At 44.3% G+C, this 25,933-nt stretch overlaps 1 long non-coding RNA gene across 1 annotated transcript in view; it reads right to left on the reverse strand.

The window, feature by feature from the left end:
- Positions 1-25,933, reverse strand: part of LOC134928865 (uncharacterized) — a 126,538-nt gene that overhangs the window by 18,372 nt on the left and 82,233 nt on the right. The gene's annotated exons all lie outside the window — the stretch shown is intronic.

Here is a 25,933-nt window from a genome sequence, read left to right on the forward strand (position 1 = left end):
GATAGGCATATGAATATACTTACAAATAATTAAGGTTAAAAAAGGGTTGAGATTACCTAAAGGATAAAAAAGGGTCAGCCTAGATGGGCCAAGTGGTTCTTATCTGCTGTCAAATTCTATGTTTCTATGTACAGTAGTAACCTGATCGCTGCGCTGCAAAAATTGGCAGCGTGCGATCAACTCGGAATGACCCCCAATGTACAATAGCATTTTTGCCATAAAGTCATCACTTTGTAATTTGTAAATATATTTCCAGACTTAACAGTTATAGATTTATTTTACTTAATAAAATAATTGCCCCTATATCAGCATAGTAAAATGATCCGGATAAAACTGATGAGTAATGACAATACTTTACAAAGCAAATTACTTACCCACTCAATTTGCTGAGCATGCTGCAGTGTAAGCTCTTTCATAGATATTTCCGTAACATACAATAATAGGTACAGACAGATAAGAGGTCACCTTCCCTGCACCTTCACAAGACTCCAATAAGCAGGGAGTGGATACTATACACATAGAAGCACTGCTTAACACCAAAAGTTCCAGATGAATTTGAATATATATAGTACAAAAAGACAATGAACTATCACTGGCAGCCCCAATATCCTCTTTACTGTAAGGTGTTCTAACATGACTGAGAATTAAACAAGCACTAGACTGGAACACAAATGGAAAAAGTAACGGAATGTCAGGAGTGTGCTTAGTGGTGACGTTTTATATTATTTAAACATAGTGAACTACTCTAAGGGGTACATTTACTAAGCAGTGATAACAGCAGAGAAGTGAGCCAGTGGAGAAGTGGCCCCATCAACCAATCAGCAGTTCTGTATCATTTTATAGTATGCAAATTATAGATGTTACTTCAGTGCTGATTGGTTGCCATGGGCAACTTCTCCACTGGCTCACTACTCTGCTCTTATCACTGCTTAGTAAATGTCCCCCTAAATGTAATAAAGTTACAACTTTTTATTCATGATCATAGTTATACCCCTTTCACACCGCCGCTTCAACAACGGATAATTGCCGGGTTAACCCAGGTTGTGACTCAGTGTGAAAGGGTCCTTGAAATATAACCCGGGTTGAGTGCCCCACCAATACAACCCGGTTAGTGAGAAGAGTTGGGCATAGTAATGACCCTGGTTACGGGGTGGTATGAATGGTCTGACCCCTGCTGGTCATCTGACCTAGGTCCTATTTATAGTTTAGAGATCTAGATACCTGGTGCATGGAGATAATCGCATCTCTAAGCACAGGCAGGACACTTAACACTGTACCCATGTGCAGTGTAAATGGGGCTAACCCGGGAATAACCTGGGTCGAGGCCGCGGTGTGAAAGTGATCTGTCCCGGGACTGACCTGTCGTGGAACTGTGTCCCAAATCCCGGGTCAGACCCAGGACTTTGGTGTGAAAGGGGTATTACAAAACCACTACAGAACTTTACAATAATTAGACACCTGTTGTTATAGATATACATATATGCATGTTGGCTATTGGGTCTAGACACAAAATTATTTTCAAAGGTTTTTCTTTTAAATAAATAGACTACCCCCAGATGACCACATACATCATTTAACACCAAGGACTGACAGAAGTTGGAGATTCAGGTCTTCCTGTCTAACATGGCATTCGCTATGTATGATTATGAGATTCCAAGGAGTATCACCGGTCGCTAACCACCATCTCCCTTGACTTTAGACTCGTGGATAATAACCCTTTTTATGTTTAGCTCCAAGGATCATTAGACCAACCATAGTGTATCTCTGATTTATAAATACACTTCAGCTATATTCCTAAGGACAATTACCTTAATGAGGGTCTGACACCTGAGGATATTTACAGGACAATCCATACACTGGGACAATGGGAACTGCAATATTGGTGGAAGGCCCTTAGAAAGCTACAGGACTGTATAATGTAATGGGCATTGGGACTTCAATGTCTTATTTCAAATAAACAAATCAAATGCGTTGTTGCATGGGGATTGTTGCATTTATGGGACATCGTGGGTGAAAGGTTGCATAGTCCATGAGATGCTGTTATATCTGGCCATAGACACTGGTAAGTAATATGTTTAAATATGAACATCCAGTTATGTTACACCAGTCTGATGGCTTGTACACATTTCATGAACATCATAACAGGATATTCCCATTTGTCAGTCCCCTTAACTGCCCCCTCCACAGAGTCCAACAGGAAACTGGAAACAGCTTGAGCTGTTATGATATGGAAAAATAAAGCATGTAAGGGGTTAAACAGGGTAGGTTTACCATTGCACCAAACCAGCAGGAGATAGGGGTAAACCATCTGTTATGAAATGGGACTTAAACCACCCAATAAGTTTTAACACACAAACTGAGGTGTTAGCTGGGTATTGGGAGTTTCACAGGTGATAAAGTGATCCCAGGATTTTTCAGTGTGTTCTATATTAGAAAACCATATCATTGTCTCTACTTCTACCAGTGGTTCTGAGAGGACACTTTACCTCACAACTCCCGGGATTGGATTGGGGGGAATCAAAGCTGCTGTCCGAGTCCTGCATAATATCTATATTGGGAGAAACCCCTGGATCAGAGACCCCAGTATTGGTATACGCTCCCTATCATGCTGGTACATTGGCAGTGCTGCTGGGATCATCAAGATCACAAGTCATCTGCGAGTTACAGCAGCTACATCCTGCAAAATGAACTCATGGTGGACATGTGATCCAGACTTTTGCAACTGCTATGAATAGTCTTCTGTCTATCCCATCACAATTACATTAAATGATGCAGTTGAGCTGTGATAATGTTGCGACTAGTGGTGGCTCCAGAGGAGGGGCTGCAGCGCAGTCCAAAATTCAAATAGGGGAGCCACACCAACTGCCAGTGAGTCCTGGCCAATGATGTTTTACAGTGTTTGGGTTGACAGTTGGTGTGGCTCCCCTATTTGAATTTTGCACTGCGCTGCGGCCCCACCTCTAGTGCCACCACTGGTTTTGATACTGTGGTAATTATTACAAGCTATTTGCTTCACCAACTGAAAGAGAGCATATCTGGTGTTATATATCCAAGACTCACACACCAAGTCAGTGCTTAGCAGGCTACCTTACAGCCTATCATCTCCATCCCAATACTATGAGCACGGGGAAAGTATTTTCACACCAATGCAAGTATAGGAATAAAGACTACACTACATAGAGCACTTTTATAGAAGGGTTAATAATCAGATGATAATACCATAATAATAATTAAAGGGAAATAATCCAGCACCATAATTGATCTCTATAAGCCAATTCCTGGGCAATTAATCTCTGCTTGATCCTACAGCCAGCAAGGTAGCAATTTGTTTCGAGTATCACCTCATTTTAGGCAGCCACACACCATCCCCAGCACACATCGTGCAGGGAGGAAGGAAACCTCCACTCATCACAGTCCCTCTTCTCAGACTCTGAACTTCACTAATACAAATAGGGGCCTTAACCACAGCCTCACTGACCCTTGTTCATAAGGGGTCAATCTTCAGCCATTCACCGACTGCGGATGTGTCCTCAGAGTCAAACACCTATCCTTTCTGATGGCGTGCTACGACTGGCATGACTTAGATTCTCCGCCGTGGGTAGTGATTGCAAAGCTATCATACTTTTTCCAGTTTTTTTGTCTTTCTTACATAATGCAATATAATGGTTATATGTAGTTATCTAGCGGTGCTTCATAACAGACAGTTTCCCCATTCAATGTAAGGAGTGGGTAGCTTTTTGTATTTGAGCAGCTGGGAGCAAGTCATTTGACAGGTGTTAAGCTACTTTTTGGGCAATTTAAAGTTACAATGAAAGTGACACTCAAGCCGTCCTGTATTGAAAGCTTATCCCTTACAATAGCTTGCTTAGCCTGATGTTCAGGTAGAGACACATTTGCACCTTTTTTACTACTGCAATAATAAGCAGAATATACTTGTATTTTAAATCTTATTTAGACTAGTAAAACCATTGCAAATCAAACAGTTTTTACAAGAAAGTAAAAAAACAAAACACTTTTGCATTTGTAGGAAGGAAGCTATGTCTTTGGCATTTGCTGCCGGTACAATAGAAAGATGTACAAATACTGAAAACACAAAAGTATCCAGCATCTAATGTTTCTGGATATGGGCAGCCATTATATCACAGCTATGTGCTACTGAGATGATATGTCACAGCTGACAGTACACAATACAAAACTCACCTGCCTTTGGTTTGATGACTTCCTAATTACTGTAAATATACTATACATTTGCAAAAAAACAGAACCGCAGAATAATGACACAAAAACATCTGTTAGGTGTAAGGATGTAAAAAACACAAATTGCCAAATGATTTTATTCAACAGCCAATCAGTGGCAGCGATCTCATTCTGGGAGTTGTAGTCCTCGTATAACTTGTCCCTTATTTTTATCTGTAATGAGTATAGATAGCATGCACTGACCCCCCCTCCCCCCATTGGCTGTGCATACAGTAATGACCTATGGCCCTCATTCAGCATCAGTTGCAAATGAGAATAATCGCGCAATGAGCGATTACCGACACACTGTGCATGCGTACACAACCAAACAGAAGACAGTGCACATGGGCCAAGTCTGATTTTCATGATTGTACCTAGGTATCTGCAAACACAGTACCAATCGCATTTAGCATTGATAACAAGAAGTGGTCGAGGTGTGAGTGGGATGGGTCCGCAATTTCTGCGATAAGGGGAGTGTAGTGGGTGTGTCTTGGGCGTTGCATTCGCAATATATGCGAAACAGATTGCAGAAATTGCAAACGCTTTAACAGCACAGGCTGAGTATCTAGAGAACTATGCAGACTGTGGAAGTCCTGATGGCAGTAGCTAAAGGGCCTGAGTCAGACTTGATCGCTGTTGTGTGAAATCGCACAGCAGCCGATTATTAAATGACTGCGCATGCGTATGCACCGCAATGTGCAGGTGCGTCGCCAAACATCGACAGGATGGTGCAAAAATTTAAATTGCACAGGCGTTCGCAAGGTGATTGATAGAAAGAGGACACTTGTGGGTGGTAACTGACCATTTTCAGGGAGTGTCAGGAAAAACGCAGATGTACCCAAGTATTTTCAGGGCGGGTGTGTGACGTCAGCTCCGGACCCAAACAGCCTGTTTGTATCGCATTGAAGGAGTAAGTCTTGGGCTACGTACAGACCACTGGCATATCTATAATTGGTGCACTGTGTGTGGTGCACACAGCCCTCTGGGTCCAGAGGGGGCCCACACCGCACACACTGCACCCATTTCTTCTATACTTACCTTTCCGGTGTCCATCGGTGACTATGTGTGGGCCCAATCCTCTCCCATAGCCATCACCACCGCTGCTATCGTACTGAGCACTAGAGATTCTGGCACGGTGCCAGAGTCTACAGCGCATGGGCAGGACTCCGATAAAATGGTGCGGCGGCCATTTTTTGGAGTCCTGCGCATGGGCTGTAGACTCTGGCACTGTGCCAGAGTCTCAGCGCTGAGAGCGCTAACAGCGGCGATGACGGCTGCAGGAGGGGAGGGGGCCCACACACGGAGTCTGCACACGGGTCCCCCCCTCTCTAGAAACACCGCTGTCACAGACTGCACAGTCTGGAAAAATCATTCGATGGTGAGTGAGTTGTGAACGGATTTGCAGCTGTCTGGAATTTTCACATGCCATACACATGCATTCGCACACTTGCACACTCTGTCTGGGCGGCAACTATCTGATCGCAGACCTCTGCAAATTTGCAGCACAGCGATCAGGTCTGAATTAGGGCCAAAGTTCCAATGGTCAAGCTAATAATCGCAAAATCACAGTAAGCTGATGGTGTTTATAGTGATGCAGTGAATTCTGCTTAAACCCCTTTCACACTGCACAAATAATCCTGTATCGACCTGGCATATTGCCGGGTCGACGTGGGTCGTTTGCAGTGTGAAAGCACCATGGTCGAAATCCCGCATCCTCTGACAATGATTTGCCATATGCAATTGCGATTAAATGCTAATATGGGCAGAAGCTATCCCGTGCAAAAGGACACCCACTGCATCACATATTTGCGTACAGCGCTGCATGATTGCATAAGCATCGGTTACATTGTCGCACATTGGGTCGCCACACAGAGCCTGAGTACCTCTGAAGACGCGTAGGCTGAGCTGCTCTTCTGGGAAGCAAAGCCCTCTCCAGTAGCAAGTGTGATTGCAGCTGCTAATATATGCTCACCCAAAAAACGCTGTCCAAATGGCCATGACCACTCCCTGTTACCACCCCCAAACGCTTACTTCCTGTCCCTCACTTTGCAACTAAAATCTTGCTGCAACCGCACTTGTGAATCACTTGCATGTCGGCACTGCGGCTTATACACATGTGCAGTGCGAAAACATTGATCGATAAGCATAGAACTGCCACTTTGCAACATCACCTGAATGAGCCCTAGTGTGAATTCAGATGCAATTGCAATCTGTGCTGAATGAAGCCCTGTTTGAAGTAGAGATGAGTGGTTCATATTCCTTAGAATCCGAGCCACTCCAAACACTGGGGATCCAAATTCCTGACAGACTAGGAAACCCTGATCCTAGTCTGAACGTCATCCTCCCGGCTTCGCATTCTCGAGGGATATGGATTCCATATAAGGTGCAGCGTTCAGGACTCAGAGCCAATTCATTCATGTATTATGCTGTTTGCTATGCTATACTCTGCTGTTTGCTGTGCTGTGTCCAGACTCCAGAGTCTCCAGACTTCACTAAATGGCTGTGCAGTGTAGTGGCAGTGTATATAGGGGCATGCTGCGCTATACTCTGCTGTTTAGGCTGTGCTGTGTCCAGAGACTCCAGGCTCAATAGTGACTATGATTTTATAGTGACTGTGTATATGGATAAGCTGCTTTATGCTGTGCTGAGCTCTGCTGTAAATTGTACTGTGCGCTTTACCTTAGTGCGCTTTCTTCACGTGCATCTATAAGCCCTGTGATCCTCCATGCAGGTTGAACCAAGCTGCAAGTTAAAAAGCAGAATATATATATATATATATATATATAGTTACATAGTTGTTAAGGTTGAAAAAAGACCATTGTCCATCGAGTTCAACCTATAGTGCTATTCTACCAAGTTGACTTTGTTTACAGATGATACCCTTGGATGCCGTTTTTGGCTAAAAATGTATCTAAACCTTTTTTGAACATCTCGGTAGATTCAGACATTACCACTTTCTCCGGTAGTGTGTTCCATAATCTAAGCGCCCATACGGTAAGAAACCCTTCCTTCATTTGGTGTTGAACTCCCTCTCCACCAACTTTAAAGGGTGACCTTGTGCCCAGTGTACAGATCTCTCGATAAGTAAATCGCCTGAAAGATCCCTATAAGGTCCCTTCATGTACTTGAAGATATTAATCATATCCCCTCTCAGACACCTTTTCTCTAGTGTAAACATTCCCAACTTACAGTAACTAACCTTTCCTCATATTCCAAGGACTCTAAACCTTTGATCAATTTAGTAGCTCTTCTATGCAATTTTTCTAGTTCTACTATGTCTTTTTATAATGAGGAGCCCAGAATTGTACACAGTATTCCAGATGGGGCAGTACCAATGATTTATACAATGGCAGGATTACGCTTCCATCTCTAGTCTCTATTCCCCGTTTTATGCATGCTAATACCCTATTGGCCTTTACTGCAGGGTTCCGCTATGAAAGTTAAAAAACTCATGTCGACCTTTTCATATGTCGACCTTTCATGTGTTGACCATTTTCATGTGTCGACCATGTGTCCATGTCGACCATGTCAATGTCGACCAATAGTGGTCGACCTAATGACTGTCGACCATAACATGGTCGACCATGTGAACGGATACCTTACTGCAGCATCCCGACATTGGGAACTACTGCTAAGTCTATTATATATGATCACCCCCAAATTCTTCTCCATTACTGACTTTCCAAGAATTACCCCATTCAATGTATAAGTTGCCTGTCCGTTTCTGATCCTGAAATGTATTACTTTGCATTTTTATATATTAAACCTCATACTCCACTTGGCTGCCCAAACCCACAGTTTAGTTAAGTCGCTTTGAAGAGCGACAACATCCTGATCTGATCTAATAATCCTACAGAGCTTAGTATCGTCTGCAAAAATTTATACTTTACTCTCGAAACCATTTACTATGTTATTTATAAATATGTTAAACAGTTAAGGTCCCAGCACAGATCCTTGTGGTACACCACTTAATACCTCAGTCTAACCTTAAAATGTTCCATTGACTACCACTCGCTGTTCCCTATTAGCCAACCAATTTTTGATCCAAGTACAAATATTATCACCAAGTCCAAGTTCCCTTAATTTAAGACACAACCTCATGTGAGGAACTGTGTCGAAGGCCTTCGCAAAATCACATCAACCGCATTACCCATGTCTAAGTTTGCACTCACTTCCTCGTAGAAGCTAATTAAGTTAGTCTGACATGACCTATTTTTTACAAAGCCATGCTGGTTCTTACACATTATGTTTGAGCATCCCAGATACTCCTGAATGCTATCCCTTAATATGCCTTCCAATATTTTTCCTACTACAAAAGTCAGGTTTACCGGTCTATAATTTCCAGGATTAGATTTCATTCCCTTTTTAAATAAAGGTACAACATCTGCAATACGCCAGTCCCTGGGAACTATGCCAGTTGCTATTGAAGCATTAAAGATTAAGTATAATGGCCTAGCTAACTCTGAGCTTAGCTCCATAAGAACCCTTGGGTGCAGTCCATCTAGTCCGGTAGATTTATTAATCTTAAAATTTTGTAATCGCTTTTTGATTTCTACTTCACTTAAACACTTTAAATAATCTTGGTAATTATACTGTGCACTAACTTGTTCAATTTCCTCCATATTTACTTCTCTAGTGAAAACTGACGAGAAGGTGGTGTTCAATATCTCTGCCTTTTCATTGTCACTAGTTAACAATACTCCTAGGCCATTTTTAAGTGGTCCTATGGTGTCTTTTTTTTTATCCTTTTACCATTTATATACTGGGGGAAAAAATTGTGTTAGTTTTACTTTCCTTCGCAATTAGTTTTTAATTTTCTGTTTTAGCTGCTCAAATTTCCTTTTTTGCACAATTTATTACATTCTTTGTAGTAGCGGAAGCTCACCTTACTCCCAACAGATTTAAAAGCTTTAAATGCTCGCCTTTTTTCGTCCATTAATAACTTAACCTTGTTATTTAGCCATGGTTTAAAATTGTTCCTCTTGCTTTTGCTGGTCAAGGGAATGTGCTCGTGCATGAGCTTGTGCAGCAATATTTTAAAGGTAACCCACATTTCTGCAGTGTTCTTACCGTTAAAGATTTGGTGTCACTGACCTGGGTTGGGGATATTGTGAACTCGGGGGTTCTTCCGATGGTCGGGAGGAGGAACCACAGCTGGGTCGGAGCAGAGATGGTCGGATATAGGTTTTCCTCATACAAGACTCTTATAGTTAGGATTGGTGAAAAATGCTGAGGAACTTTATTATGGGAAGGGAGCAATACAGTGACACATGAAAGAAAATAGGACTTATGGGCAATGTCAAAAGGCTACTGGAGAATTTGTGAGCAATGTTTAAAGACACTGATGAATAAAGAACTTGAGAGCGATGATGAAAGACACTGAAGAATTTGTGAGCGATGTTTTGAAGACACTGATGAAATGAAGAACTTGTAAGCGATGATGAAAGACACTGAAGAATTTGTGAGCGATGTTTTGACACTGATGAATGAAGAACTTGTGAGCGATGATGAAAGACACAGAAGAATTTGTGAGCGATGTTTCGACACTGATGAATTAAGAACTTGTGAGCGATGATGAAAGACACTGAAGAATTTGTGAGCGATGTTAAAAGACACTGATGAATGAAGAACTTGTGGGCGAAGAAGAAGGACACTGAAGAATTTGTAAACGATGTTTAAAGACACTGATGAATGAAGAACTTGTGAGCGATGTTTAGACACTGATGAATGAAGGACTTGTGAGCGATGTTTAAAGACACTGATGAATGAAGAACTTGTGAGCGATGTTTAAAGACACTGATGAATGAAGAACTTGTGAGCGATGATGAAAGACACAGAAGAAGTTGTGAGCGATGTTTCGACACTGATGAGTGAAGAACTTGTGAGCGATGATGAAAGACACTGAAGAATTTGTGAGCGATGTTAAAAGACACTGATGAATGAAGAACTTGTGGGCGAAGAAGAAGGACACTGAAGAATTTGTAAATGATGTTTAAAGACACTGTTGAATGAAGAACTTGTGAGCGATGTTTAAAGACACTGATGAATGAAGGACTTGTAAGCGATGTTTAAAGACACTGATGAATGAAGAACTTGTGGGCGATGTTTAAAGACACTGATGAATGAAGAACTTGTGAGCGATGTGTAAAGACACTGATGAATGAAGAACTCGTGAGCGATGTTTAAAGACACTGATGAATGAAGAACTTGTGAGCAATGTTTAAAGACACTGAACGCTGGAAACACTAGAGTTAGTTCAGGTCATGCTGAATCGGGTGTAGTATGGTATGCCAGCGCTCGGGCTCCCAGCGACCAGCATACCGGCGCCGGGAGCCCGACCGCCGGCATACCGACAGCGTGGCGAGCGCAAAGGAGCCCCTTGCGGGCTCGCTGTGCTCGCCACGCTATGGGCACGGTGGCGCGCTATGCGCGCCACACTATTTTATTCTCCCTCCAGGGGGGTCGTGGACCCCCACGAGGGAGAATAGTTGTCGGTATGCTGGGTGTCGGGATTCCGGCGCCGGTATACTGTGCGCCGGGATCCCGACATTCGGCATACAGAAGACCACCCTGCTGAATCCAGGAAGCGCTGGCAACTGCACTGCAGAGGAACACACTAGTCGCTAGGATCACTGGAGACTGTGCTGCAGAAAGGCACCCCGAACGCTGGCAGCACTGGAGTATAGCTGCTGGTGAACTCACTGCGTACGGGAGCTCTGGCATCCACTTCAGAAAAGAGACGATACTCAGGCGCCGAAGCTCTGCTTGGCGTCTGGTTTTGGATCTCCCGCCTCTACTGGATTGGTGAAGCGGGTTAGTGACGTCACCTGCTCCCCACCCATGTGACGCCGGCTGTCATGGCGGCGCCCTCGCTCCGGGGAATCGCCGGGAGCCATGCCAGCCAGACGCCGGGACCCGAGGACCGCCGGAGGTGGGGACCGCCAAACGGACCAGCAGCCACGCAAGGGTAAGCGCGGCGGCCGCTGTCCCTGGCGTGTGACAGTACCCCCTCCTCCAGGAGTGGCCCTTGGACACTTCCCGGGCTTTGTTGGATGTCTGGAATGGAAGATCCGCACCAGTCGGGGAGCCGTAACTTCAGTAGCGTTGACCCAGCTCCTCTCCTCAGGGCCATAACCTTTCCATTCTACCAAGTACTGCAGATTCTTGTGAAGATAACGGGAGTCAAGAATAGCTTGGATTTCAAATTCCGTTCCGGCTTCAGTCTCTACAGAGGTTGGCCTAGGGGACTCTGAATGGAACCGATTTAAAATAAGGGGACGAAGGAGAGAAACATGGAAGGAATTTGGTACCCGAAAGTGGGAAGGCAAACCCAATTTGCAGACGACTGGGTTCAGAACTTGCAACACGGGGAAAGGACCAATGAACCTCGGGGCAAACTTCATAGCGGGCACTTTTAAACGGAGATTGCGGGTAGAGAGCCAAACCCTATCACCAACTTTGTATTGGGGAGCTGCCCGTCGCTTCCTATCCGCAAAGAATTTGTAGCGGCCGCAGATTTTCTTGAGGTTAACGTGAACCCTACTCCAGATTTGACTGAAGTGCCGAAGAGTAGAGGCTGCAGCAGGAACATCTTCCGGAGGACAGATGGGTAATTCTGGAACTTGAAGATTGAATCCATAATTAATGAATAATGGGGACTCACCAGTGGAAGAGTGGTACAAATGATTATGGGCAAACTCGGCCCAGGGCAACAGTTCCACCCAATCATCTTGCGAAGGAGAAAGATAAACGCGGAGAAAAGTCTCTAAATCTTGATTGACACGTTTAGTTTGCCCATTGGTCTGAGGATGGTAGGCAGATGAAAACTTGAGTTTTATTTGTAAGACTAAACAGAGGGCCCTCCAGAATCTTGCAGTGAACTGCACCCCCCGATCAGAGACTATTTCCTGAGGTAACCCATGCAGGCGGAAGTGTTCACGGATAAATAATAAAGCCAATTTGGGGGCTGATGGTAACCCGGTCAAAGGAACAAAATGTGCCATCTTAGAAAAGCGGTCAATAATCACCCAGACGGTATTGAAATATTGGTCCAAGGCCTCTTAGGAATGGACAGTGGATGAAGCAACCCCGCAGGAGGCAGACGAATCATTTTGTGCTGAGCACATTGAGGACATGAGTTGACATAATCATAATCATAAATCATAGTATCCCACCAGTATGACCTTCGTAGAAACTCCCACATTTTTTGAACTCCAGGATGACCGGAAAACTTGGAGATATGAGCCCACTGCAGCAACTTCGGTCGAAATTTAGCTGGTACAGACATTCTCCCAGGAGGAGGACCGAAAGCAGTGGGAGCTGCCGAAATAGAAACTGGACTGAGAATCAAAGCCTTTCCAACGGGATTCTCCTCATCCGAAGCCGTTAAGGAACGAGATAGAGCATCAGCCTTAGTGTTAAAAGTCCCAGCCCGGTACTTAATGACGAACGAGAATCGAGTGAAGAAGAGCGCCCATCTAGCTTGACGGGGAGTCAAGCACTGGGCTGTCTTGAGATACAGCAAGTTCTTGTGATCGGTGTAAATCGTAATTAGGTGTTTAGCACCTTCCAATAGGTATCTCCATTCTTCCAGGGCAGATTTTATTGCCAAGAGTTCCTGGTCTCCGATGGTGTAGTTTCATTCAGCAGGAGAGAACTTGCGAGAGTGGAAACAACATGGATGTAACTTCCCGTCAGAGGAGTACTGTGAAAGCACGGCACCGATGCCTACAGAGGAAGCATCAACCTCCAAGAAGAATGGTTTTGAAAAATTCAGTTGCTGGAGTACCGGAGCGGACATAAAGGCTGCTTTCAACTGGGCGAATGCTGCTACAGCTTCAGAAGACCAGTGACTTGGGTCAAACCCCTTTTTGGTTAGGGCAGTAATAGGTGCCACAATGGTAGAGAATCCCTTTATGAATTTCCGGTAGTAATTCGCAAAACCCAGAAATCTTTGTACCGCTTTCAAGGAAAGAGGCTGAGTCCAGTCCCGAATGGCAGTAAGTTTTTCCGGATCCATGCGAAGCTCTGTACCTGAGATGACGTAACCAAGAAATGGAATTGAAGGAACCTCAAAGGTACATTTGGAGATCTTGCCGTAGAGATGATTCCTTCGTAGACGAAGAAGTACCTCCTTGACCTGTATTCTGTGCTCTGTGAGATTCTTAGAAAATATCAGAATGTCATCCAAGTATACCACTACACTTAGGTATAACATATCTCGGAAGATTTCATTCACAAATCCTTGGAAAACGGCAGGGGCATTGCTGAGGCCAAACGGCATTACCAGATATTCTTAATGCCCGTCCCTGGTGTTAAAGGCCGTCTTCCATTCGTCCCCCTGACGGATACGTATCAAATTATAGGCTCCCCTTAAGTCGAGCTTGGTGAAGACATGGGCTCCGCGAACTCTATCAAATAGCTCCGTGATGAGCGGCAAAGGATATTTGTTCTTAATGGTGATATCGTTTAGGCCGCGGTAGTCAATACATGGTCTCAACCCTCCGTCCTTCTTCTTCACAAAAAAGAAGCCTGCTCCCACCGGGGAGGTAGAGGGACGAATTAATCCTTTCTGCAGATTAGACTTGATATAGTCCGACATGGCTTGGGTCTCGGGTAATGATAAGGGATAAGTGCGTCCCAGAGGTGGCATTTTCCCTGGGATGAGCTCAATGGGACAGTCCCAGGGTCTTTGGGGTGGTAGCTGATCGGCCGCCTGTTCCGAAAACACATCTGTGAACTCCCGATAGGCCTCCGGAATGAGCTCCTCATCCGACTTGGAAGATACACGGAGCGGGTAGACAGGAGTGAGACAATTAGAATGACAAAATGAACTCCAAGATACTATTTGTGACGACTTCCAGTCGACGTGAGGATTGTGTACTTTAAGCCAAGGAAGACCAAGAACCAGATCGTGAGGCATCTCCCGAATCACCAGAAACTCCAGATGTTCTTGATGCAGAGCACCAACCTGCAGCTTGATTGGCACTGTGCGACTTGAAATAAGACCATTAGAAATTTGGGTACCATTGATAGCAGTCAACGTAATAGGTCGTTCGACGGACTGTAACTGTAAACCCAGAGTTTGGACACAAGAAAGAGAAACAATATTCTTTGCAGCCCCGGAGTCCAGCAGAGCCTTAACGGGTTTGGCTATAGACCCAGAAAACAGAGACACGAAGAGCAAAAAGTCTACTGTCGGAGAAGGTTTAGATGTAACCCCTAACTCGACTCCCCTGGAACAAGCTAGGACTGCCCGTTTCCCGGACGGGACTTACAAAACTTGAGAAAATGATCCGCAGCTCCACAGTAGAGGCAGAGTCTACCCTCACGACGACGCTGTCGTTCTTCCGGGGACAGCCGAGATCGATTAATTTGCACAGGTTCGTCTGGACTTGGGGTAACCGTTCGCTTAGACGGAAGAAACCGGAATCTAGATCGCTCTGACCGACTACATTCGCTACCTCGTTCCTGCATACGAAGATCCACCTTTACACAGAGTGAGATCAACTGTTCTAAGGAATCTGGCAGATCCCTAGTGATCAGTTCGTCCTTTAGACGGTCAGAGAGCCCATTCCAAAAAGCGGCCCGGAGAGCATCATTATTCCAGCACAGTTCTGAGGCTATGGTTTGGAAATGAATCACATACTGTCCCACAGAATGGGAGCCCTGTCGGACTCGGAGCAAGTCCGAAGAAGCAGCGGTCGTTCTGCCGGGCTCATCGAAGATCCTTCGGAATGACGTGATAAAATTGGTGTAACTGGAAACCAACGGGTCAGACCGCTCCCATAACGAAGACACCCAATCCAATGCTGAACCTTCAAGCAAGGAAATAATGTACGCCACCTTGGACCGATCTGTGGGGAAGTTGTGTGAGAGAAGTTCAAAATGTACCTCGCATTGGTTGAGAAAACCACGGCAATTCTTTGGATTCCCATTATAGCGGGAAGGAGTGGGAAGCTGAAGGCGTGACCTGGTTCCAGACAGGGGTTGAACATTACTAGAGACAACCGCAGGAGCGGGTACTGGAGCTGGAGCCGGAACTACTGAAGCCAGAGAAGCCTGAATTTGATCCAGCCGGCCTGATAACTCCTGGAGATACTGCATCACCTGGCTCTGTGCCGCCTCCTGACTTTGGACTCGAGAAACAAGGTCCTGGATGGCACTTGCCTCTGGGTTCCGATCCCCCGGGTCCATGTGGCCTGAGTATACTGTCACTGACCTGGGTTGGGGATGTTGTGAACTCGGGGGTTCTTCCGATGGTAGGGAAGAGGAACCATAGCTGGGTCGGAGCAGAGATGGTCGGATATAGGTTTTCCTCATACAAGACTCTGATAGTTAGGATTGGTGAAAAATGCTGAGGAACTTTATTATGGGAAGGGAGCAATACAGTGACACATGAAAGAAAAGAGGACTTATGGGCAATGTCAAAAGGCTACTGGCGAATTTGTGAGCAAAGTTTAAAGACACTGATGAATAAAGAACTTGAGAGCGATGATGAAAGACACTGAAGAATTTGTGAGCGATGTTTTGAAGACACTGATGAAATGAAGAACTTGTGAGCGATGATGAAAGACACTGAATAATTTGTGAGCGATGTTTTGACACTGATGAATGAAGAACTTGTGAGCGATGATGAAAGACACAGAAAAATTTGTGAGCGATGTTTCGACACTGATGAATGAAGAACTTGTGAGCGATGATGAAAGACACTGAAGAATTTGTGAGCGATGTTTAAAGACATTGATGGATGAAGAACTTGTGAGCGATGAAGAAGGACACTGAAGAATTTGTGAGCGATGTTTAAAGACACTGATGAATGAAGAACTTGTGAGCGATGTTTAAAGACACTGATGAATGAAGAACTTGTGAGCGATGTTTAAAGACACCGATGAATGAAGAACTTGTGAGCGATGTTTAAAGACACTGATGAATGAAGAACTTGTGAGCGATGTTTAAAGACACCGATGAATGAAGAACTTGTGAGCGATGTTTAAAGACACTGATGAATGAAGAACTTGTGAGCGATGTTTAAAGACACTGATGAATGAAGAACTTGTGAGCGATGTTTAAAGACACTGATGAATGAAGAACTAGTGAGCGATGTTTAAAGACACTGATGAATGTAGAACTTGTGAGCGATGTTTAAAGACACTGAAGGCTGGAAACACTAGAGTTAGTTCAGCCCGCAGGTCATGCTGAATCCAGGAAGCGCTGGCAACTGCACTGCAGAGGAACACACTAGTCGCTAGGATCACTGGAGACTGTGCTGCAGAAAGGCACCCCGAACGCTGGCAGCACTGGAGTATAGCTGCTGGGGAACTCACTGCGTATGGGAGCTCTGGCATCCACTTCAGAATAGAGACGATACTCAGGCGCCGAGGCTCTGCATGGCGTCTGGTTTTGAATCTCCTGCCTCTACTGGATTGGTAAAGCGGGTTAGTGACGTCACCTGCTCCCCGCCCACATGATGCCGGCTGTCATGGCGGCGCCCTCGCTCCGGGGAACCGTCGGGAGCCGCGCCAGCCAGACGCCGGGACCCGAGGACCGCCGGAGGTGGGGACCGCCAAACGGACCAGCAGCCACGCAAGGGTAAGCGCGGCGGCCGCTGCCCCCGGCGTGTGACATTTGGTACCAATCTATACCCTTTAGTAATAAAATTTGCTTTCCTAAAATTAAAGGTTTTAGTCGAACCCATATAATGCTGTTTACGGTAACAGTTCGAATGTGACAATATTATGATCGCTATTTGCCAACGGCTCCCTTACTTTAATGTTAGATATTGCCTCCACATTATTTGTTATCACCAGGTCCAGTGTGTTTTTATTCCTAGTAGGTTCCTTAATCATTTGGGACAGGGAGTTATCTTATAGTATTATTATAAATCTATTACCCCTAGCTGTACTACATGACTCCAATGACCAATTTATGTTAGGATAATTAAAGTCCCCCATACTATAACTAACATATCACCATTTGCTGCTGCCTTTACATTTTGCTGGTGGAGTTGCGATTCCACAACCATACTAATATCTGGCGGTTTATAGCATAACCCTCTTAGTAGTTTCTTTGTATATAGATAGATCCATAGTTATCTTGGCTAGTTTGCTGCGCCTAGGCACACCATGGTTTATTTAAATAAACCCTTCATCTATTGTTCTCAGCTGCAATACAATACAGAGAACAAAACAGCAGGAGATTAAGTCATTACAGCAGGGGATTAAGTCCGACTGCCCAGTATCATTTAATCCTATTAAAGACCAAGATAAACGTGGACCCATCTGTATTTGCCCCCAAGTTTTATTTCCACCCATAATGACTCAATGTGATCTTTACTACCCTCACAATCAATTTCCCTTTGGTATGGTTTAAGGATGGAGTTAACATAGATACAAACTCCTCCTCCCCTTTTGTTTTCCCTGTCTTTTCTGAAAAGTGTGTAGCCCTCCAAATTTACTGCCCGATCATGGGACTCATCCCACCATGTTTCCGTGATACTGTACCTATGATATCATATCGGTCACTCATTGCCAATAGTTCATATTCTCCCATTTTGCCAGATAGGCTTCTTGCATTTATTAATAGACACTTTAGTTAATTAGCTCTTAACCCAGTTATATACATTTTTTGCCCTTAAGGACACTTCTTATTTGTGGTTGGATTACCGGGATCTATAACTTTGTTTAATTTCTTTTTTAAGTCCTTTTTTCTCCTCCCCACTTCTCCACCCTCATCGATCTTACTACGCCCCCCCCTGCTATTCTCACTGAGTGTACTATTCAATCTTTCTGCTCCCTCCCCCCAGACACAAAGTTTATAATCTCCGGCCTTCTAACCATCCTACACCCCAGCACTGCTGCCCCCTCCTCGTTCAGGTGCAATCCATCCCGACAAAAAAAATAGTGCCTCCCCCAGAAGTCTGCCCAATGCTCCAAGAAATGAAATCCCTCCTTCCTGGACTAATCTCTCAGCCACACATTAACCTCCCTAATTTCCCTCTGTCTCCCTGGGCTAGCGTGTGGCACAGGTAATAATTCGGAGAATATTACCTTAGATGTCCTTTGCTTAAGCTTACAACCTAAATCCCTATAATTTTTTTAAGGACATCCCATCTACCACTGACTTCGTCGTTAGTGCCGATGTGCACCAAGAACGCCAGGTCTTTCCCAACCTCTCCCAATTATCTGTCTACCCGGTCCACGATGTGTCTTACCCAAGCACCCAGAAGACAACATACTGTACGGCGAACGCGGTCCCGGTAACAGATTGCCATATCTGTTTTTCTAATAATTGAGTCTCCTACCACCACAATCTGACTAGGTACCTCGCTAACAGTTTTCCCCTTCTTGATGGGGGGAATGTTCCTCTGGTTGCTAGAGGAAACAGCCACCACCTGGTCATCCAAGTCTACACTGCCGTCCCTAGTACCTTCATCCATTCTGGCGAATCTACTAGGATTTGGTAGCTCAGAGCTGGCATTCTTCTTTCTTACCCCCTTCTGCCCCTTTTAACTGTAATCCAGCTACCTACCTGTTCCTCCTCCGTATTGTCAGACCCATCCTGTTCCCTCAGTGTATCCACAGTGAGCTGCAGACTCTGCTCAAGGTTGGCGATCTCCCTCAATGTTGCGATGGTCTGCTTTAGATCAGTTACCTCTGCTTCCAAAGCAACCATCTGCTTACATCTTGTGCAGAGGTATTCACCATGGAGCGGTTGCTCCAGGTATGCATACATCTCACAAGATATGCACTGGGTTAGACTACCAACCTTGTTCCTACTCATTGTGGATTGATTGATTTACCTCCCTCTAAAATACAGATAATCTATAATCAATGTATGAAATTAGTGTCAGTGTTTATTTGGTGAAAATACTTGTGTGCCCAGACGTTTACAGGGCCTTCTACAGCTCTGGTCACCGCCTTGGATGTGCAACTTTTTGATACCGCACAGCTTGATGGTTCAGCTCCTCAGTACGGTCACACTCTGCCTCAGAGGTTCTCCCCTGAGCAACACAGCAGTGCCTAGCTTACAGTCTGCACCACTTAGCACCAGCCTGCTCCTGGCTCACTCTCCTACTTTAATATCTTGCTCACTCAGCTACTGTGGTCACCACGGCAACTGTCTCAAATGCTGTATGCCACACTTGCTACTCTCCCAATTACCCGTTCTCCACCACTCTCACTGTTCTCCCCACTCACCGCTCACCCTGTTTGCCGCTCACTGCTCTCCCTGTTCACCGCTCTCCCCTCTCACCTTGCACCGTTTGCCGCTCACCACTCCCCGCTCTCCCCGTTCACCGCACACTGCTCTCCCAGTTCACTTCACACTGCTCTCCCCATTCACAGCTCTCCACATTCATCGCACACCGCTCTCTCCGTTCACCGCACACCACTCTCCCCGTTCACCGCACACTGCTCTCCACATTCACCGCACATGTCTCCGCTTCACGTTACTTTTGGTCCACAGTACGTCACTTCCTGCTGCGTCACTACTATATATATATATATATATATATATATATATATATATATATATATATATATATATATATATATATATATATATATATATATATATAAGCAACAGAAATACTCAGTCTTTGCGCAACAATTTCATCCGGAGTTTTAACTCTGTGTATTCTCCCACAATGCAGCTCAGTCCTATTCCGAGCTACGGGAGTGTAATGGAAAGTACTATGCAAAGAAAATGGGGAGCACATACATCAATGTATAATTTGGTAACTTTTATAAAGGTAGTAAATATTCACATACATTATAGTTTAAAATCATCTGTTTCGGCAACACTGCTATGAATAAAACCGTTAGTCCTCTGATCTGGTAGGAAAACATTTTGCATCGGCTCCGGACCCAGCGAGTGACGTCACAATGCCCACGTTGTTTAGCCACGCCCAGTGCGTTTCGTCCAATGGGGGACTTTGTCAGGGGATCCTCTATAATAGCTTATTGAAATACATAAAAGACAAGATCAATGTCCATAATCATACAGTGGTTTTTGAGGTAAAGTCCTTCCAAAGTTGACACTGTTTGGAGATCAAGATCAATATACAGATGTTTCTTTGCAAACTCCTCCTCTTATTAGAATTTAAAGATAGAGGTCACATCAGAATGAAACAGAAATAGCCAACGCGTTCCGTCTCACACCGAGACTTCATCAGTGGTACGTCTTGATACATAGGAAGTTACCATATGTAATTAGTCTATCAGACCAGACTGCTCTTGGACACGTGTATTACTCAGGCAAGCCACTGTTCATTTAAATGCTTGGTCCAAAGTGCCTCATAAAATAAGTAAAGACGTATACCACTTTAAAAATTCAAATGCTCTTGGACAATTGAGTCGATCAGGCCAGCCACAGCTCATTTAGATGTGTGGTCCAAAGTGCCTTATAAAATGTGTAAAGACGTACAGTATATCACTCAGGAGATACAATCATGTGGGGATTCTCAAAGGATATATTCAACCATCCAGTGAAAGATCCATGTGACTCTTGAGTAGAAAGATGTCTGATAGACTAATTACATATGGTAGCTTCCTATGTATCAAGACGTACCCCTGATGAAGTCTCGGCGTGAGGCGAAACGTGTTGGGTATTTCTGTTTCATTCTGATGTGACTTCCATCTTTAATTCTAATAAGAGGAGGAGTTTGCAAAGAAACATCTGTATATTGATCTTGATCTCCAAACAGTGTCAACTTTGGAAGGACTTTACCTCAAAAACCACTGTACAATTATGGACATTGAGCTTGTCTTTTATGTGTTTTAATAAACTGTTATAGACTTTAAGACTTTTTTTCTTTAACACTTTTTATCATTGTTGTATTAAATCACCTGGTGCAGGCTTGTCCAACCCGCGGCCCGAGGGCCGCATGCGGCCCAGGTCGGCTAGTAATGCGGCCCAGTGCAATTTTTTATTTTTTAAGAAATTCTTAAGTTTCAAGTAACACTGCCGGCGCTTGCGGCCGGAATGCGGCCGGGGCACGTCAGAACGGTGACGCCAGCGCGCCACCCGCCCCATCCATTATATTAGCTCCGAGAGGCCACATCTTGCGGCCTGTGCGAAGTATGGGTGAGCGCGTCACAAAAGTGACGCCAGCACGCCAGCGCGCCAGCTTCACCTGCCCCCCGTCCATTTTAGAAGCTCATACAGGCTACATCTTGCTGCCTGTGCGGAGTGTAGATGAGCCGGTTGAACTGTATTGCGCTGCGGCCATCACTATCGCGCAGCGCTCCCCCACTGTTTTGCAGGGTCGGACTGGCCCACTGGGGACCTAATGAAACACCCGGTGGGCTCCGACCTGCAATAAATTAGCTCATTTTTGCCGTGATTGATGGCGGCTTTTAACTGCTGCGTAGGCCGCCATCTCTCTGCAGGATTTATTATTCCCCGTATACAATGTCCGCAGCCCTGTTCCTCCTCGGTCTCCTCTGCAATGTTGTGGCCCTTATACCCCATTACTGTCTTGGATGCATTGGTGGCTGAGAAACAATGTCAAACATCTCACTAACTTCATTTCCAAGTAAGTTTAATATGTTAACTATGTTTTCTATGGTTTTTTTGGATGATCAGATATCGTTACTGTTATTTTATTTTATGTGCGGCCCAAACCAAATTTTCATCTTCTAATTTGGCCCAGGGAAGGTGAAAGGTTGGACACCCCTGGTCCTAGTGGGTGTGAGTAGCTACTGGGAGTTGACCTTAACCCAGGGGTGCCAATCTCATTAATGCTATATATATGTATTTTTCATCCAAAGTCAGGCAAAAAGTTCCATATCCGACATCCTCTGACGTGTTCTAAGTATGTCATATATTATATTAAATGCCCTTGTGGGCTATTATATATCGGTAAAACCATCCGACAATTTGTGGAGCGCATGGCCATGCATAGAACCTCTATTCATCATGCATTGGAAGGTGCGGACCAAAAGCAACCTGTTGCTAGACATTTTAAAAACTTTCGACACAATTTGGCCAGCCTAAGATATAAGATGATTAACCATGTGCCACTCTCTGATAGAGGGGGTGACAGGGGACGTCGCCTTCTCCAGAAAGAAGCCATGTGGATTCGCAAATTACAGACCATGCATCCGCTTGGTCTAAATGATCAATGCTCTTTGAATTGTTTTTTGTAATTCAATGCATCACTATGATTTAGCATTGTCTATCTTATATGCATCTCTCTAACAGATTTTATTTTGTTCAATCCTGCAGCCGTTGGATATGTTTGTTTTGTGTATGTGTTTCTATGGTGATGGGAGCACTATGCAGCAGCACACCCCCGTTGCTAGAAGCCTGTATGTCAGCGCTATGCGCATGAGAATGACGTCATTGCGCCGCAGCACGGAGCGGGATGGCAGCTACCTCAGACACCTGGATGAGTTACTATAAAGGTATGTAATGTTTTATTGCTATGTTTAATCCTTGAAAAAATGTTGGAATAGACATGAAACGTTGGATACATCCTCTGGTTCTGTGACTTTTTGCCCACGCCGGTGAATAGTGTTTACAAAGTCTATGAGTGTGGCTCATTTTCCCTGGTACTTGTTATTGCACTGAGTGAACACCGCAGCAGCTGGAGTACGTTTGGGAGTGCCGGGCAAACTCTCTAGCCCGTATGTATGTGTATATATATATATATATATATATATATATATACACACAGTTTATATATTTTATATATATATATATATATATATATAAAACCAATGAAGTGTAAAAGGAGTGCCTACTATTGTTTAGCAGCTGAATATGGTGAGATAATTCACCCTGTGAATCGTGCAAAAAAATATTAAAAAACAATGACTTAGCTCGTTTGAAAGATCTTTGGTCAGGTGACCCATAGATGCAGGAACATATAGATTAAAAAACAAAGAAAATAGAACATAGTGTATACCGGTTTGATTATATTAGCAGAGTAGCTCTTATTTAGGAACCATGCTGGTCCCAAAGAAACACATTAAGAGCAGGCTACCTGTATATATAAAAAATAAAATTTTAATATATACAATCCGGTAGCAAATGCAGGTATCAAATGTACAAGATAAAAATGTTAAAAGAGGTTATCTGTCCGCTATGGGAAGTCTGTGTGAGTGTTAAGTCCCTGGTCCCAACGCGTTTCGTCCTTAAGGTGAGCCTCTGTGATTTATATTTAAACAATATATATAGTATATATATATATATATATATAAAGCAGGAGAGGCGGCACTCGACGGACTTTACATGCAAAAATGACATGTAATACCACTTGTACAGTCCTAGGACTGTGCAAGTGGTTGTACAGTGTCATTTTTGCATGTAAAGTCCGTCGAGTGCCGCCTCTCCTGCTTCATACATTTTGCTGTTGGCATTATGGAGGGCACCGTGGCAATTATCTACATACAGTATGTGTGAGTGCCGGGCTCTTTTGAGAATATTTATATTATAGATGAGCGGGTTCGGTTCGTTGAGATCCGAACCCCCCCGAACTTCACCCATTTTACATGGTTCCGAGGCAGCCTCAGATCTTCCCGCCTTGCTCGGTTAACCAGAACGCGCCCGAACGTCATCATCCCGCTGTCGGATTCTCGCGAGATTCATATTCTATATAAGGAGCCGCGCGTCGCCGCCATTTTCACTCGTGCATTGGAGATTGAACGGAGAGGACGTGGCAGCGTTCTCTCCCCTGAAAAGCTCCATAATCTGTGCTCAGTGTACTGAAAATATCTGTGCTCAGTGTGCTGCAAATAATCTGTGCTCAGTGTGCTGAAAATATCTACGTTCTCTGCCTGAAAATGCTCCATAGCTGTGCTCAGTGTGCTGCAAATCTCTGTGCTCAGTGTGCTGCATTGTGGGGACTGGGGACCACCAGTATAATAATATATACTACTTCTATACTGCTTGTCAGGACACATGTGTCACAGTTACACCGCTCTGTACTGATATATATATATATATATATATTAGAGATGAGCGGGTTCGGTTTCTCTGAAACCGAACCCGCACGAACTTCATGTTTTTTTCACGGGTCCGAGCAGACTCGGATCCTCCCGCCTTGCTCGGTTAACCCGAGCGCGCCCGAACGTCATCATGACGCTGTCGGATTCTCGCGAGACTCGGATTCTATATAAGGAGCCGCGCGTCGCCGCCATTTTCACACGTGCATTGAGATTGATAGGGAGAGGACGTGGCTGGCGTCCTCTCCATTAGAAATTAGATTAGAAGAGAGAGAGAGATTGTGCAGAGTCAGACAGAGTTTACCACAGTGACCAGTGCAGTTGTTGTTAGTTAACTTTTATTTATTTTAATATAATATATCCGTTCTCTGCTATATCCGTTCTCTGCCTGAAAAAAAACGATACACAGCAGCAGCCAGTCACACAGTGTGACTCAGTCTGTGTGCACTCAGCTCAGCCCAGTGTGCTGCACATCAATGTATAAAAGGCAAAGCTTATAATAATTGTGGGGGAGACTGGGGAGCACTGCAGGTTGTTATAGCAGGAGCCCCCAGGAGTACATAATATTATATTAATTTAAAATTAAACAGTGCACACTTTTGCTGCAGGAGTGCCACTGCCAGTGTGACTAGTGGTGACCAGTGCCTGACCACCAGTATAGTAGTATATTGTTGTATGTATTGTATACTATCTCTTTATCAACCAGTCTATATTAGCAGCAGACACAGTACAGTGCGGTAGTTCACGGCTGTGGCTACCTCTGTGTCGGCAGTCGGAACTCGGCAGGCAGTCCGTCCATCCATAATTGTATTACAATATATACCACCTAACCGTGGTATTTTTTTTTCTTTCTTTATACCGTCGTCATAGTGTCATACTAGTTGTTACGAGTATACTACTATCTCTTTATCAACCAGTGTACAGTGCGGTAGTTCACGGCTGTGGCTACCTCTGTGTCGGCAGTCGGCAGGCAGTCCGTCCATCCATAATTGTATTATTATTATAATATATACCACCTAACCGTGGTTTTTTTTTCATTCTTTATACCGTCATAGTGTCATACTAGTTGTTACGAGTATACTACTATCTCTTTATCAACCAGTGTACAGTGCGGTAGTTCACGGCTGTGGCTACCTCTGTGTCGGCAGTCGGCAGGCAGTCCGTCCATCCATAATTGTATTATTATTATAATATATACCACCTAACCGTGGTTTTTTTTCCATTCTTTATACCGTCGTCATAGTGTCATACTAGTTGTTACGAGTATACTACTATCTCTTTATCAACCAGTGTACAGTGCGGTAGTTCACGGCTGTGGCTACCTCTGTGTCGGCAGTCGAAAGGCAGTCCGTCCATCCATAATTGTATTATTATTATAATATATACCACCTAACCGTGGTTTTTTTTTCATTCTTTATACCGTCGTCATAGTGTCATACTAGTTGTTACGAGTATACTACTATCTCTTTATCAACCAGTGTACAGTGCGGTAGTTCACGGCTGTGGCTACCTCTGTGTCGGCAGTCGGCAGGCAGTCCGTCCATCCATAATTGTATTATTATTATAATATATACCACCTAACTGTGGTATTTTTTTTTCTTTCTTTATACCGTCGTCATAGTGTCATACTAGTTGTTACGAGTATACTACTATCTCTTTATCAACCAGTGTACAGTGCGGTAGTTCACGGCTGTGGCTACCTCTGTGTCGGCAGTCGGCAGGCAGTCCGTCCATCCATAATTGTATTA

This window comes from Pseudophryne corroboree, chromosome 5 (genome assembly GCF_028390025.1).
Source record: "Pseudophryne corroboree isolate aPseCor3 chromosome 5, aPseCor3.hap2, whole genome shotgun sequence".
In the NCBI taxonomy this organism is placed as follows: Eukaryota; Metazoa; Chordata; class Amphibia; order Anura; family Myobatrachidae; genus Pseudophryne; species Pseudophryne corroboree.